This window comes from Panthera leo, chromosome B1 (genome assembly GCF_018350215.1).
Source record: "Panthera leo isolate Ple1 chromosome B1, P.leo_Ple1_pat1.1, whole genome shotgun sequence".
Classification (NCBI taxonomy): Eukaryota; Metazoa; Chordata; class Mammalia; order Carnivora; family Felidae; genus Panthera; species Panthera leo.
This window is the reverse complement of record NC_056682.1, coordinates 140,920,376-140,933,085: the sequence shown is the minus strand read 5'-3', so window position 1 is coordinate 140,933,085 and position 12,710 is coordinate 140,920,376. Positions and strand designations below refer to the sequence as shown.

Below are 12,710 nucleotides of genomic sequence, written 5' to 3'. Positions count from 1 at the left end.
TAATACTAACACCTGATCCTGTCCCATTCTAAAGTTCCAAAAGAAGGATTTCAGTTTCCAGGGGACCTCTGAAAGTACCCCAGAGATGTTTAAGAGCCCTCAACACTTCAGTTACAATTGGAGCTACAGTTAACTATATTTTAAGATGCGTGGGAGCTTATCAAGTCTTAGTGTGCATTCGTGCATAGGTCAAAATATTATACAAGTTTACATTAGAAGTCTTACAAAAAAAAAAAGAAACCTACCAGTTTGTAATATTATTGAAATCTTTAACTCATACAGGGCTGGGTAAGCATCTGCTAAGGAAGACCCAGGTCATATAGAGCTTCTACGAACTTTAGGGCCCATCCCTACCTCCATCATAATCCAAATAAAAGCAACACTAAATCAGAAGACAAATATCGGAAAGGCTGGCAAAATGTTGGTTTTCCTTAAGATGACCACTCTAATGTGTTAAAACATTAAAAATATAGAATGAAAAGCTATAGAAGTGGAAAGCACAGGCGTGGGAGTAAGATGAGTCTAAATCCTAGCTCCACTCTACTAATTATGTAACCTTGGGCAAATTAGTTAGCTTTTCTGAATCTCCAGTTCTTCATCTATAAAATGTTCAAGATAATACCCACGTCTCAAGTATTTGTGAGGAGTAAGAATAGTTAACACTTACGCTCGCTGCACACCAGCCCTGCTCTGAGCACTTTAAGTCTGTTCATCATCAAAATGACTTTATGAGTTAGGTACTCATGTCAACCCCGAGAGGGGTGAGGGATGTTGAATAACTTCCCCAAAGTCACACAGCAGTTGAGTGGCTGAACCAGGGTTTACACTGCTCAGTAGTGTAGGGCCAGAATGCATACTCTTTACTACCACAGAATATTGATAATGCTTATGATGCTCAAGCATCACTTACCATGGAGCTTTAACGGTCTAATAGGAACTGAATAATAGGGGATTACATAGACAGCATTTTTTTTCTTTTTCAACCGACAATCTGTGCATGAGCATTCAAGTCAGGGACCCCAGCTCTTTCTCCATTTTTGTTCTTCTATCCAGCTGGAATTAGTTCCATCCACCTGGTCCAGAATGGCACACATTCCAGGCTGCAAGGGGGCTGAAAGGGAACAGGTGATCATGTGTTCTCTCTTCAACAGCATCTCTGAAATTGTACATCTCACTTTAGCTCACTTTCCATTGGCTAGTGTGTGCTCATATGGACACATCCAACTGCCTCTTTAAAGACTATAAATATACTTTTTATTCTGAGAGAGAGAGAGAGAGAGGGAGGGAGGGGGGAATGGAGAATAAAGCAAATGAGGCAAAATATTTTAAAGTTACAGAATCTGGGTAAAGTGTATATGGGTATTATCTATACTATTCTTTCACGTTTTCTGTAAGTTTAGTTTTTTGGTTTTGTGTGTGTGTGTTTTTGCCAGAATGCAAAACTTCATCATTAACTAGTTTGAATAAATAAATGAGTGAAGGGGCGCCTGCGTGGCTCAGTGGGTTGAGCATCGGACTTCAGCTCAAGTCATGATCTCAAGGTTTGTGAGTTCAAGCCCTGTGTTGCACTCCCTGCTGTCAGCACAGGGCCTGCTTCCGGTCCTCTGTCTCCCTCTCTCTCTACCCCTTCCTCCCTCTCTCTTTCTCTCTCTCTCTCTCTCTCTCTCTCTCTCTCTTTAAAATAATAAAAAAAAATTAAAAAATATTTTTTGAAAGATGAGTGGCTACACCTAGAGACAAGGATAGCATATCTGCCTGGAGCAGGCAGGGTGAAGAAGGCAGAGGGGAGGGATAGGCCTAGGGTATTTCCTTCTGCCCAGCAGAAACAGAATCCCGGGAAAAGAAAGCATCAGGCTCCCTCCACCTAGGTGAGGACACTGTGACTCTGTCACTCAGGGAAGCCCAGAACCGCAGCTGAGGGCAGGAGGCTGCACCGCAAGGGGCTAGGCCTAGGAATGGATAGAGTGGTCCTAGGCTGACATCACCAGGGGGTATTCATGCATTGAGGGTTCTGCAGATACAACATCACCACGGCAGAGATGGACAGCACGTGGATACTTGTCATCCGCTTAGGGTCCTCAAAGCTCCAGAAGTTGGCCACACTGATGAAGGAGCAGTAGACAGCGACCCAGATGCACCACTTCCGCCTGAGCAGGAGGCTGCACGTGCTGAACCTCCTGCCAAGCAGGTTCATGGAGTTCAGCGTTGAGAACACTCAGTTGACTGCGGCTTGTACCCCAGCGCTTTGCCCGGCTCCTCCGTGGGCCTGATGTATTGTTAGAGGAGTTGTTTTGCTTCCCTCTGTAAGTTTAGTTTTAAAGTAAAAGTGTTTTAAAAGTCTATTTATGGGCGCCTGGGTGGCTCAGTCGGTTAAGCGTCCGACTTCAGCTCAGGTCACGATCTCGCGGTCCGCGAGTTCGAGCCCCGCGTCGGGCTCTGGGCTGATGGCTCAGAGCCTGGAGCTTGCTTCCGATTCTGTGTCTCCCTCTCTCTCTGCCCCTCCCCCGTTCATGCCGTGTGTCTCTCTCTGTCTCAAAAATAAATAAACGTTAAAAAAACAAAATTAAAAAAAAAAAAGTCTATTTATGACTGAAAAAAAAAAACCCACTATCTACTACTTAGAAATTAAATACCGGGTCCTGCACAAAGTACTTTGTAGCCAAACCTCTGTTTCCCCAGTATCTATTCTTACCAAAATTAACATAACCTTGATGGGCGGCAGTGGGGCGGGGGGAATCCTGCCACCTGTTTTTCTTTTCTTTTGAATTGAAGTATAGTTGACATGCAATGTTATTTTAGTTTTTAGGTGTAGTTGATTCAACATTTATGTACATTACATTGCAAAATGTTCAAGTTATCAGCCACCACTTTTTACAATAAAGTTTATTAGAGCACAGGCATTCATTTATGTATTTTTTTACGGCTGCTTTTGTGCTCCAACAACAGTTAAGTAGTTGCCACCAAGACCATCCGGTCCACAAAGAAAATACTCACTGCCAGGCCTTTACAGAGACAGTTTCCCAACCCCTGCTCTAAACCAGTAGGTGTCCCGAGCTTTAATGAGAATTAGATACACACACACATACACACACACGTTCCTGAGCCATTTGTATCACACTCCTTTACCCCTTAATACTTAAGAGTGTATTTCTTAAGAACAAAGATATTTTTTTACATAAACACACTATAGTAATCAAATTCGGGAAATATAAAACAAATACATTTATCCAACATTCCAGTTTTGTCAATTGCCCCAATAATGTCCTTTACATAATTTTTTCCCTCCTCTTTTACAGAATGTGCTCCAGGATCACATATTGATTTTTGTATCTTTTGTGTGTGTGTGTGTGTGTGTGTGTGAGTTGTTTTTCATGTCTCTTCCCTATTTGCAATAGGATTTTTAATTTTTTTTCCAATATTTAGAAATTCTTTCTATATTAGAAGTGTTAGCCCTTTATCTCTGATATACGCTGCAAAAACTTTTCTTATAATTTTGTCATTTGACTCTTGACTTTGCTTATGGTATGTTTCTGCCTGTGCACTCATGCAAGAAGGTTTTTTAATGTGAGACTTATTTTTACATCTGAATTTTGAGTCATCCTTAGAAGTTTTTTCTACACTGACATTAAAGTTGTATTCACCAGTATTCTGTATTTCTTCCAGTGCTTGTATAGTTTAATTTTTTACATTTTATCTCTGAATCATTTGGAGTTTATTTTTATGTGAGGTGTGAGGAATGAATCTAATTTCATCTTTTCCCAAACGGCTGCCCGGTTGTCTCAATAGCATTTATTAAAAAGTCCATCTTTGCCCCAGGGATTTGAGATCCCATCATTATCGTATATGAGATTTCCATACACATTTGGGTCTATTTCTGGGCTTTTAATTCTATTTCATTGGTCTGTTTGATTATGTGTGTGCTGGCATCATATGGTTCTAATTATAGAGGTCTTGCAGAGTATTTTAATAGCTGGCATGGCTATTCTCTCCCAGAGTAGCTTTTACTTTGCCGTGTTTTCCTAGATATTCTCGGATGTTTATTTTTCCATATGAACTTTATTTCCTATCAACTTGTCTAGCTCCAGAATAAAAAAAAAAGTGTTGGTGTTTTTATAGGGATCATGTTAAAATTCCAAATTAGGTACAGAACTGATTATCTTAATGATTTTGAGACTAGAATAAGGGACGTATTTCAATTCATTTCAGTTTCTTTGTGTGTCTTTCAGGAATGTTTTATAACTTTCTTTGTATATGTATTCAACATTTCTTGTAAACTTCCTAGATATTTTACCTTTTTTTGATGCCTCTGAAAAGGGGCGTTAAGAGATTTGAGATTTCAGAGATTTGAATATTGCACGTTAATTTTATATCCTGCTACCTTACTCAATTACTTTATTGATACCTAAGTTTCACAGGGAATTTTCTAGGGTAGCACTGTCCAATTGAAATACAATGTAGTCAGATGTGTGATTTTAAATGTTCTAGTAGCTAAATTAAAAATAGTTAAAAGAAACAGATGAAATAAAGTTAATAGTATATTTCATTTAATTCAATATGTCAAAGTATAATTTTAGCATATTATCAATAGTAAAATTATTAACAAGATGTTATAAATTCTTTTTTTATATAAGGTCGTCAAAATCGAGTGTGTGTTTTACATTCACAGCATATTTCAATTTAGATCTTAAATTTTTATCAGAAATATTTTGTGAATTAGATTTTGTAAATTTACAGTTGGAAAAGTATATTCACCTATCCAAATTGTTCCAAGAATACTTAAAAGTTTTCTTATCATTGATGCAAGTACCCAAAAAAAAATAATTTCCCTTTGATATTGGCATCCACATTGACAAAACTGGTTTTTCCTTTTTTTAGAAGGACTGATTTGACTTTGTAGCAAAAGCATCTATCTGTTCAGAAAATTCAAAAATTCTTGTGTCAACTTAGTATTACTAACATCAAATCCAAAAGGGTATTTCATAAACTGAAATTCAGCCTTCAGATGAGGAAAATAGAGCCTCCCAAAGGTAACTCTTAACCAATGGGGTATCACAACCCAGTTAAATACTCCTGCATGCTATCGTTTATGTGGACAATTCTGAGAGCCATTCTGTATGCTTCTCAGGAGGTGACGTAGGACCTATCCTCAAGGGTGACCTTGATAATGCACCGTTACATGGTCAGCTTTCCCTTCTTCCCTGTCTCATTCTCTCCTATGCTTTAACTCTGGCCCCATGGAATCATCTCCTTCAAAACTACTGGTGCTTAAGCCCTTATCTCAGGCTCTTTTTTCAAAGGAAATTCAAACAAAGACAGGGATTTACAAAGTTTGGAGCATGGGGCATGTGTAAAAATAGTTGGAGTGCTTGTAGAAAAACAAACTAGAAATATCTACTAAGACCTGAAAATATTGTTCTAGAACTTGAGTCAAAGGTGAGAACTGGAAACATTGATTTATATTGGTTTCTTATTAAATTAAGTAAGGACACAGTGTTAAAACTGAAGTCTGTATTGTGGCTGTGTAACAGAATATTTTTATCTTTAGGCATATATAACTGATTCTTGAAAGTTCAGAAGAAATATGTAAATGCATGTATGTATACGTGGATATATGTGTGTGTGTGTGTGTGTATACACACACACACACACACACACACACACACACACACACACATATATATCCATATATCTGAGAGAGAAATAGGGAGACAGAGGGAGAAAGGGAAAAGAGAGGAGAGGGAGAGGTTCTGGGTAAAGAGCATATGGGTGTTCCTTGTACTATTCATGGAACTTTTCTGTAATGAAATTATTTCCAAATAAAGTTTTAAAGAAACTATTCTAGAGTTTCTTTTCAAAAACAGCAAATGTCAGTCATATAACTTCAGAGTCAGCAGCAGCCTTTAATTTCATACTACCTACCTATAAAAAAATTTCTGGACAATGCTGACAAGTTAATATTCTTAAAGGCTCCACATTTGGGCTCACGAAAAAAAAAAAGTAGAGGAAACATTCACTCGGAAGTGATTATAAATAGTCACACTTTCCCCCCACTTGAAAACAAAAGGTAATGTTGGCTATTGCCATTAAAATCTTGGCTGCCTCTTCCCTTATCTTGATGACCTGGTTTGCAGAGGCACTGTGAAAATTCACTAGAAAATGGTAAACAGCTGAGATATTGGGTTCAAAGGTCACGCACTGATATAATTTCTTCCCTGGGTTTCTTGGAAACTTTGGTCAGGAAATCTCTTGCTGAGTTAGTGAGCAAAGATAATACAGATCTTGTGGGGAGAAGGTCTGTTCAGGAACAAAAGTACACTTTCCAGCAACTTGAGCAGATGCGTGTGAGGCAGAACTAACTTGCTAAGGCTGGAATAACTTTTACAACTGATATTACACAATTCCTTCACTCGCCAGAGTTCCATGGGGCAGCTCACAACTGTCTTCCGCTCTAACTGCTCATTTGCAGCCTCCGCCGTTTCTTAAATGATACCTGCCAAGTCACCATCTGTCTGTGCTTAAATATATTCAGCCCCAAGCGGCTCATTACACCTGAAACAGCACTAATGAGAGTCCATGTCCTTGAATACACAAAGATCTTTTACAAGTCATTATTTTTAATAGTAATAAAAAAATAGGAAGAATTTAAATGTCAATCAATAGAAGAACTGTTAATTCACCAAAATTCTAAGTACTATTAAAAATAATATGTTGGAGGGGCGCCTGGGTGGCTAAATCGGGTAAGTGTCCAGTTCTTGATTTCAGCTCAGGTCATGATCCTATGGTTGGTGAGATCGAGCCCTGAATCAGGCTCTGCACTACCAGTGGGATTGGTATTCTCCCTCTTGGGATTCTCCCTCTCTATGTCTCTCTCTCTGCCCCTTCCTTCCCTGTCCATGTACACGCTTTCTCTCATAATAAATAAATAGACATTAAAAAATAATACATTGAGGGGAACCTGGTTGGCTCACTCGGTTAAGCGACTGAGTTCGGCTCAGGTCATGATCTCACGGTTTGTGAGCTTGAGCCCTGCATCAGTCTCTGTGCTGACAGCTCAGAGCCTGGAGCCTGCTTTGGATTTTGTGTCTCCCCTCTCTCTGCCCCTCCCCACCCATGTTCTGTCTCTGTCTCTCTCAAAAATAAATAAACATTAAAAAATTTTTTTTTAAATAATACATTGCATCTATATACATCTATTTGAAAAATGTCTACAATATATTGTTAAGCAAAATTAAGAGATAATAAAATAGTTTACATAATGTTCTGATTTTTTGTACAAAAAACTGTAAAGGTTGTATCCATCTGCAAAAAAAAAAAAAAGCAGTCTAGAAGGATAAATTCCAAACAATTTCACACTGTTAGTAGTGGTTTCCTGTGGTGAGGATGGTGGAAACAAGTCATTCCCACATTTTTTGTTTCACTGGAGGAAGAGTTTCCCTCACACTTGTGACCTTGGCCCTTATTCCTATTCCTCTCCTTGGAGGTGTCTGGGTAATATGATGGAACAAGCTTATTCTCTCCAACTCTTATTTCCAGGTAAGGAGCAGGCATTAGAGAAATATCACTCCTGTAGACGGTAGAGGGTTAGGTTTGCAAAAGAAGTGAACAGGTGTAAATTAGTCACAGCATGTCTTTCCCCCTGCTGGGAATCAGACCTCAACAGAACCCACTCCTCCGCTCCTCCATTCCATGCTGTAAGTTTTATGGAGGTGGACATTCTTAGGTTGTATAGTATTCCTGATGACTGGGGCATTTGAGTGCTATCCAGGGAATTGGTATTAGCAAGGCTCACTGCTGTCTCCCACACAGGCCACATTCTGTAATAGCTGTAACAGTAACAAAGCTGACATTTTGGTGTCTATCTGACCAACTCTCTACCTCCTTGGTTCTGAACATGGGTGAGTAATAAATAGCATTCATTGGAAGCCTGCGGGTATGAAAAAAATATTCTCTTTTTATTTTGTATGCTTGTATATTGTTTGAATTTTTTGTAATAATGAGCATGTATTATATATAGAGATATATAAAGATATATACCTCTAGATATAGAGATGTAAGATCATAAAACCAAATCCTCACAGGTTTTACCTAGTATTAGGATTCCTGTCTCTTCTGATTTATATCATTCTTTATACTTTAATTGCTTAGAGGAACCATATTGCCATCCAAGCATATAAGTGCTTTGCCTTAACCCATTTCTACTTGCTTGGCCATTGGATTCATTCTCTTGTTCCATATGTATTTTCTCCCTTATTTAAAGCACCCAATTTTCCTGCTCTCAAGAAGGCCACTGCCTCTCTATTCCATTAAGTCATACCTATTCTGACTGGAAAAAAGCTATCTCTATTTTTCTAGCCCCCCCCCCCCCAGTATAATTTTGCTTTGGTTATAGCCAAAATATTGTCTTCCAAGCATTAATGGGAACCTCCTTCATTTTCCATCTCATGGCCTTCAAAAATATAAAATATTATGTCCTCTCAAATCTTTTTATTCCCCCAGGCAAAATATTCCCAGTTTTTTTTAACTATATGTCGTATGACATGGTTTTGATTTCCTCTAATATTTTGATTACTTACTTTCCTTGGAATGGCCCCCAATTTGTTGATAAACCTCCTAAAAGGTGTTGAAGAATGATGCCCAAAGTGAAATACAGTTCTCTGGATGTGATCTGACCAGTGCTGAATAGAAAACCTACTTGTTATAAGGATGGCATACTCTTACCACAGTGGAAAGAGTGGTGGTGTTTTCTCACAGTATATGTCACATTGGTCTTCATGTCAGGGGATCCACTCATATCGGGCTTATTGCGATAGAAAACATAGAAATCACTTTCATCCATGCTAATGGTGAAATAGATTCATTGCTCTCAACATATAAATACCTCAAGTAAATTCCATGCTAAATTATAAAAGTCCCCATATTTTCTATAGTGATCATCCCTTCACAACCAAATGCCCTCCCTTTTTGCCCTTCTATTAACCACTCTACCCAAGTGAATTTCAATTTCTCTTCTCCGAGTTATTTAAAGTTACTCTTGTAAATGATGCGAATAAGAAAAATCCAATAGTCTCTTTTTAGGTCCAGTCCTGACCTCTGTAATGAATTTGACACTGATGGCCATTCCCTCTTTCTTGGGTTCCAGACACTCTTGACTTCCAACTCTCATACCACTCCTCAAGTTTCCCTCCCATTCTAGACAATTTCTCCTTAGGCAATTCTTCCAAATCTGACTCTGTCATCATCCTGCTTAAAATAGTCTCTTTACAGTAATGGTTCACAACCCAGTTGTATATTAGAATCACCTGGGAAGATTTTATTTTTTTAATATTTATTTATTTATTTATTTATTTATTTTAAGAGAGAGAGCGTGTAAGCGGGGAGTGGCAGAGAGACAGGGAGAGAGAATTCCAAGCAGGCTTTGCACTGTCAGCGTGGAGCCCCACTCAGGGCTCGATCTCATGAACTGTGAGATCATGACCTGATCAGAAATCAAGAGTCGGATGCTTAACCGACTGAGCCACACAGGTGCCTCTGAATCACCTGGGGAGCTTTTAAAACCCATCTAAGCCCAGGCCCCATCCCAGATGAAGTGAATCAGAATTAGCAGGTGTAGGCCAGGATTTAAAAACCACCAGAGATGGTAAGGTAAGGACCTTGATCACATTTGACCTTGATCTCATTTGCAAACTCTTTTAGTAGTTCAAAATAATCATAATGTTGTCTACCAAACACCTATTTCTATTTATTCCATAAATAGCATATTTCCCATACAGCTATGTGATTTTAAGAAACCAGATTCCCATCCCCACCTCCTGATCATGATTAAAGTTTAGAGACTGATGCCTACTGACAGCCATCTTTGAGCAAAGAGAAAAATAAAGGGTTAAAACCATTCCTGAGGACAGCAAAGCAGAGGGATGCAAAGAACCCGAATCCTTCATGACATCACTGAGCCATTAAATTAGCCAAATTTTGATCGTGTCCTGCTTCTGGGCTCTTTGTTATATGAGAAAATAAATGTTGTTATCATTTAAGTCATTTCTGTGAGGATTTCTGTTATTGTAGCCAAGAGCATCTTAACATTCATCTGGATATAACTTAAAAAGATTAAATGCCTTAAACTCACTTAAATTAGATAATTAACTCCTCATAATTTCTTCAACCTTCTTGAATCTTGGCCTTCCTTCCTTCTTTCCAATATTTGTTCTAGAGCTCTACATTCAAATATCACTGAGATGAAATGTACAAACTAGTGCTACTATTCAGCTCATAGACCTTCCAGGAGAGAGAGGGAGAACTCGTGTGAGAACTTCTTCCTGTTCTCAAGGGTTGGAAGGGAATCAAGATTAATCTTAACTTACCCAGTATAGCAAGTTACTATTTTTATTGTTGTTATTATTATCATTATTATTATTATTACTAAAGTAATATACACATTTGAGCTAGCTCTAGAATGGAATCCCAAATGGTAGAATTGTACAAATTGGATGAGGGAAAAAAAGTTAATTTGCCATCTAGTGTGTAAATGTTTTGCCATCATTAGAAAAAAAAGTCTTAAACTTTCTCTCTTCCAGTGAGTAGTTTTTCAGATATTGAAATTAGAGGCTTTTTAAAAAAGGTAATATAAAAGAGATAAATTGACACTTTGTTGATGATTTATTGTCTTTCCTGAATTTTTGCCAACACAAGTCAATGGTAAAATGGTTTTCAAAGCTATCAAAAAAAACCCCACAAAAACTAAAGAACAGCTGTAAAAATTACAAACTCATCAAATGCATTAAAACTTAAGAAAGAGAAAGGTCAAATGAGCCTTCTAGTTAAGGAATATAGACCTAAATTAAAGTATTTCATGTAGCCGAATTTAGTATACAATCAAGGAAACATATATTTTGAATTATTTGCATATGTCAACATTCAAACATAAAATATCTTACAGTCTTCTTTAAATTGAAATACTAAAAATGAATTCAGGGACGCCCGGGTGGCTCAGTCGGTTGAGCATCCAACTCTTGATTTCAGCTCAGGTCGTGATCTCACCATCCTGGGATCAAGCCCTGTATAGAGGTTGGTGCTGACAGCTTGGGGCCTGCTTGGGATTCTCTCTCTGTCCCTCCCCTGCTCCTGTACTATCTCTCTCTCTCTCAAAAGACATTTTTTTTTTAAGAATTAAGAAATTGGCTTGCAGAACCACTCTCTGTCTTCATGACAAGAGGACTCTGCAACAAGATTAGGCTGTTCCCCACCCCCCTGTGTCAATTAAACTTCCTCTTGTTTCTCCCTGTCCAATCAATGTTTTATTTCCTTTAGAGTAACAAGTATCACTATCTGAAATGTTCTTAACTGTTTGTTGTCTAATTCCACTGGCATGTAAACTGGACAAGAGCAGCAACCTCATCTAGTTTATTTGCTCAAATATTCCTAGCAAGGCAGCTAGAATATCTGATCCCCTTAGGAGCTCAGTAAGTATCTGTTGCATACATATATATATATGAGCAGATCAATAAATCTCAGTTAAAATATATTTTAATTTACATAGGAAAAGAAAAGACTCTGTATAGTAGAGTAACTAATTCAGTTAATTAGGAAATTCTTCACTGAGAAGTATTAATGATGTGAAATTGTTAACAGACAGGCATGTATATTTAGGAGCTGGTTATAAAAAAAAAAGAATGCTAAATGTGTACAGATTGCTTCTTAAATATGAGAATTTTTACAGTATTATTTAGATTACTATTATTATTTTTAAAGATTTTCTTTTTAAGTAAACTCTACACTCAACATGGGACTCAAACTTATAACCCTGAGATCAAGAGTTGCATCCCCTACTGACTAAACCAGCCAGGTGCCCTGATTTGGATTATTTTATTTCATTGGACTGGATTGGATTGATTTTATTGCTTTTTTTTTTTAATTTGGAGTATTTTAAACCTTTCTAAACTTGAAGCGTTTACTTACTAAGAAGGACAAATGCCATCTCAAGAATGCTTATGATCAGACCCAGCTTAAGACCTGGGACAGCAATCACCAAAAGCAAGTCTTCTTATTGCCCTAACTAACCACTTTTCCACATGTAGCCACTCAAAATCTCTAAAGATTGTGAAAACTTCCTAAACTCAGACTGTCTTAGTTTGTTCAGAGTGCTATGACACAATGCCATAAACTGGCTAGCTTAGAAACAACAAACATTTATTTCTCAAAGTTCTGAAGTCCAAGATTAAGAAGCTGACAGGTCCAGGGTCTGGTGAGAGCCTGCTTCCCAGGTGGCCATCTTTCACCTGTAAAGTCACATGGTGAATGGAGCTAGGGATCTCTCTGGCGCCTTTTTCATAGGGGCACTGATCCCATTAGTAAGGACTCTTCCCACATGACCTAATCACCTCCCCAAGACCCCATGTCCTAATACCATCATTTGGGGGTAGGATCTCAACATGAATTTTTCAGGGAGACAAACATTCAGATCATAGCTCAGACAAAAAAATAGCAAAAGCAAGAATTGAAACTTAAGGTATCTAACTGCAAAGCCCGTATTTTTTTTTTTCAGTATGTTTTCCAGTAGATCAGAGTTTGATAACATGTCAGACATGAAAAGTAAGATAGAAACAAGAGTTTAGAGACTCTTGGAAAGAAGGAACCTGAGATTTACAAAATCATCCGCTTTTCACAGGTCTTAAAATGCTTGCGCTTAATCAAAAAGTGAAGGTCATATTAATAAG

The 12,710-nt window shown here is 38.0% G+C and overlaps 1 pseudogene; it reads right to left on the bottom strand.

Moving 5' to 3' along the window:
• Positions 1 to 1,981: 1,981 nt before the first annotated feature.
• The window catches only part of LOC122218475, a 31,968-nt pseudogene continuing 21,239 nt past the window's right edge, over positions 1,982 to 12,710 (bottom strand).